Source organism: Rutidosis leptorrhynchoides, chromosome 4 (genome assembly GCF_046630445.1).
Source record: "Rutidosis leptorrhynchoides isolate AG116_Rl617_1_P2 chromosome 4, CSIRO_AGI_Rlap_v1, whole genome shotgun sequence".
NCBI classification, from domain to species: domain Eukaryota; kingdom Viridiplantae; phylum Streptophyta; class Magnoliopsida; order Asterales; family Asteraceae; genus Rutidosis; species Rutidosis leptorrhynchoides.
The window spans coordinates 423,292,745-423,297,480 of NC_092336.1; the positions used below are offsets into that span (position 1 = coordinate 423,292,745).

Below are 4,736 nucleotides of genomic sequence, written 5' to 3' on the forward strand. Positions count from 1 at the left end.
AAGACCACCGCTCTGATACCAACTGAAATGCCTCGTTCATATACAATATAAACGATTCACATTAGTTGATTACATCGCGAGGTAATTGACCTCTATATGATACATTTTACAAATATTCCATTCGTTTTTAAAAGACAAACTTTCTTTACATCGAAAGTTGACGGCAAGCATACTATTTCATAATACCTCCAACTATAATTGACTTAGTAATAATCTTGATGAAATCGACGACTCGAATGTAATGTCTTTTGAAATATGTCATGAATGACTCCAAGTAATATCTCTAATATGAGCAAATGCACAGCGGAAGATTTCTTTCATACCTGAGAATAAACATGCTTTCAAGTGTCAACCAAAAGGTTGGTGAGTTCATAAGTTTATCATAAAACAATAAAATTCATCAATTTTGATAGACCACAAGATTTAAATCCTGCATGGTACAAATGGACCCGAATCCTATACCCACCTGTAATGTACATGCGATATCTTTTAATTACAGTACACCTTTCTCGTGTACGAAATCATTTTTCATAAATCTGAGTAACCGTACACATATCTCGTGCATAAAAATAACATACACATAACCTGTGTATAAAATCATTCTCTCGATACATAACATTCACTTTTCATTGCTTTCATAGCTTGGCTTGATAACCGACCTTAACATATTATGCGCATAATAATATCCCCAAAACAGAACATCTCGTCTGTATAATAATCATATAAACTTCGAAGTTCTAAACACCACGCCCACTAGCCCTTCCGTCTAGTGAACATTCTGGGTGGGGGTGTTAAACCCGGTAGCTACCTTTAGGATTCGCGTCAATTAGGCGTGCACTAATTCTCAAAATAGTGATGTTCCCTAATTCTTAGGTTACCAAGCAATAATAATCAGGGAAAAAATATTCATATCAATTGTGGCAATTATCACGTCCACATAATTCAATGGTGGCAATTATTACGTCCGCATAATTCATTCGAGGAATGTTTTGCTTGTGTCTATCTCGTAAAACATTTATAAAAACATTTCATGTATTCGCAGTTCAAAATATATTTCAAAAGCATTTAATAAAGCAGTTGTAAAAATAGCGCATGAATTCTCAGTTCCAAACATGTAAAGAGTAAAAGGGAATCAAATGAACTCACCTACTGTATTTTATAATAAAAATACACATGACGACATTGAACAATTGTAGGGTTGACCTCGGATTCATGAACCTATATCATTCATATGTATATTAATACATATATTCGAAATCAAATAAATTTATATATTATATCTTAAATTATATATCCTATATATTTAATTTGTATATATTTAAAATAGTTAATACTTATATAGTTTAATACTACTTTAAAATAAATAATTTGTAATATGTAAATATTTATATAAATAATCTTAATATATATAATTATATGAAATATTAGGGTAGTTGTAACAATATACTCTTTTATGGAAAATTATTTATTTGTTATGATAATATTGTTAATATAAAAGTAATAATGATAATAATAATAAATATAATAATAATAATAATAATAATAATAATAATAATAATAATAATAATAATAATAATAATAATAATAATAATAATAATAATAATAATAATAATAATAATAATAATAATAATAATAATAATAATAATACCACCTTAAAGAGTAGCCCTTAAAAATACGCCCAAGTCCGGGTTTGAACCCGCGACGTTCCGCTAACCCAATAACACTCCAAATCATTACTCTGTCTTTGCTTTTCTGAAATAATTATCATCCTAAATTGTGTTAACTCCTCTTTTCTGTTTTCCCTCTTCTTCTTCACAACACCCAAAACTATTTTCATCATAAACACGTATCGTTTATGCATCACGATATCAATTATCATTAGTTCGAACCCTCATCATTACCATCATTCATACATAACCTCATGTACATTAAATCATAATTATTTTCATCCTAAAACTATAACATCCATCATCTTCTTATGTTCTATCCACCATCACACATTAGTTATCGTGCTTTTAATCAATCATCATCACATCTTAAGTTTCTAATCAGGCAAGGAAACAGGAAATGAAACGAAGCTGTAACAGATTCGTGATGCAGCTTAATAACAAAAGGAACCCCACTATAATAAGGCTAATACACTCATGATCATTTCTGCCCAAGAGAATTTCCCACGGCCCAACTGTATATGGCAGCCCAATTAAAAAAAATAAACTAAAATAATACGGCCTGGTTCAATCAGCCGTTTATCAAACCCAACAATACATCGAGCCATGTTTGAACAATTTTGGCCGGGTTTAATATCATTTCATAACATTTCATAATCATGATCATCTTTATCTATGTTTAACCTCACTGTCATCTTTATTAATCCTCACTAATCGACATATGTTTTCCCACCATTAAGTATCATCAACATGCCATTACTTTATCATCAACAATAACAACTTTATCTTAACTAAAGAAAAATAACGGAAATGTATAGCTGTAGGTTAATTCGATTGTGTCTTGTTGAGGTGTCGACCCTACTGTCCTCCAAAAGAGATGATATATCCTCTACATTATTTAAACTCGTATAATAGTAATAATATGGAATGGAAATGGCAACTAATAGTAGGTACACAAGCACGTCATTATTCAATCATTCACTATCCTAATTCTTTGTCTTAAGCATCTAGTGGGAGTTGTTATGGTACATTTGACTAAAAGCAAAAGGTAGCAGCACTATAAATTAATCGGCCATGATTGTTCCTACAATTGACATATCATTCCACTACTTCTAATCTAATTGATTATTACCCATCTATATCAACTTTAGTTGTTAAAGATTCCCACTTTTGATCAGCTGTAATCACGAGGTTAATTAGAAACAATAGTTGTAGATTTAATTTGGCATGTTTTGAGAGTTAATGGTGAGCTGTTGGGTTGTAATGCATGATCGACTAGTTATTTCAAGTAAAAAAAGGGAAACAGGAACGACTAATTGTAGTACAAGAAGGATGTTCGATGGTGGTTAGTTCGAATCAAAGATATTAGAGAGAGAATGAAAGAGAGGTGGTGACTTCGATAGATTAACAGAAACAGAATCAGTTGCTACAACAGTATTAGTTGCAGCCTTGTTGTGGTGTTGTTCGAAGAAAATATAGGAAGAGAAAGCAATACGCAGGTGGCGATGATTTGGGATGATGGTCGTGGTAATTTTCGAAGGTTGTAGTTATGGGTTGTTGAACATTGTATAGGAGAAGAATGAATACATGTATCGGTTGATGGTAGTCGTGGTGGTGTTTGGTTGGTTGTCGATCAAGAGTCACCAAGGTGGTGACGGGTTTTCAATGAAACAAGAAGGAATGACAAGTAGAGAAAGAGAGCAAGATGGGTTAGTTGAAATATCAAGATGACAGAGGTTTCCAGCTGTATATTTACACTTTTCTGTTTTTATCTCACAATTGTAATACAGAATCATATCATATCTAAAAAAGTAATCGAATAGTTGAAGTTAGTAAAGGTGATTAGAATGGTTTGTTTGCATTGAGAATTTTTGGTTCGTCTGGTACAAATTGGGTAGACAGATGGACGGATAAAATATTGCAGATGTTGATGTCAACAGATTATATGCGAAACCACTTTTATATAAATCTGATTATATATATTACATTTAATATTAATAATAAATATATTTTATAAATGATAGTTCTGTTAATTTTTATATTTATAATACTAATAAAGATAATAATAATAAGTTATGTCTTAAAACAATACTCATATTCATTTTTCATATATATGCATATATATTTTATATTAATACAAATATTAATATTACATTAATAATATTAATAGAAGTAATGATAATATCAATATAACTATTAAATTCAAACTTGTGATTAAATTTAATATCTTACTATTTATTAGTTATCTCATCTTTACTAGTTATATAATATATTAAATATTTACCAGTTAAGATATATTACAATATATAACATTACTTTTGTGTAGAATTTATAAATATATATATATATATATTATTTACAACAGTTGTTCGTGAATCGTCGGGAATCGTCGGTCAAATGGTATCATGAACACAGTTCCAAGTTTTTGAGATTCAGTTAAAAAGGCTTTTCTTATCGTGTTCAAATCATACAAAGTTTAGGTTTAAATTTGGTCAAAAATTCCTGGGTCGTCACACGCGTGACGCCCAGGCAGACGTGCCCTCAACCAAATGGCTTCGGGCGCAACTTGCGTTCAAAAACTCGACGGTTCATGGGATTCTGCAATTCACACCAAGTATCGCATTTTGCTACGTTCTTCATCGATGCGTGAGCCGAGATATCCGTTGCCAAGAGTCGTTTGTATTTAAATAATAAAAGGTGAAGACAAAAGACAGATTCGACGAATTGAAGACGCAAACGATCAAAAAGCTCAAAAGTACAAAGTACAATCAAGGTGGTTCAAATTATTGATGAGAAACGTCTCGCAAAATACAAGATATTAAATTGTACGCAAGGACGTTCGAAAATCCGGAACCGGGACCAGAGTCAACTCGCAATGCTCGACGCAACGGACTAAAAATTACAAGTCAACTATGCACATAAATATAATATAATATTTAAATAATTCTTAAAATTATTTAAATATTATATTTATTTATTAAACCGTCGGCAAAGAAGCAAACAAAAGTACATGAGCTGGAAAAAGTGGCCATGCGATCGCATGGCCTGAAGGCCTAAATCCCATGCGAT

General features: G+C 31.2%; 1 non-coding gene across 1 annotated transcript; it reads right to left on the reverse strand.

Moving 5' to 3' along the window:
* Nucleotides 1-4,186: 4,186 nt before the first annotated feature.
* On the reverse strand, nucleotides 4,187-4,342 carry LOC139846310 (5.8S ribosomal RNA). The gene has a single exon (XR_011759033.1). It is a non-coding gene; the product is annotated as a 5.8S ribosomal RNA (ribosomal RNA).
* Between the last annotated feature and the right edge of the window lie 394 nt (nucleotides 4,343-4,736).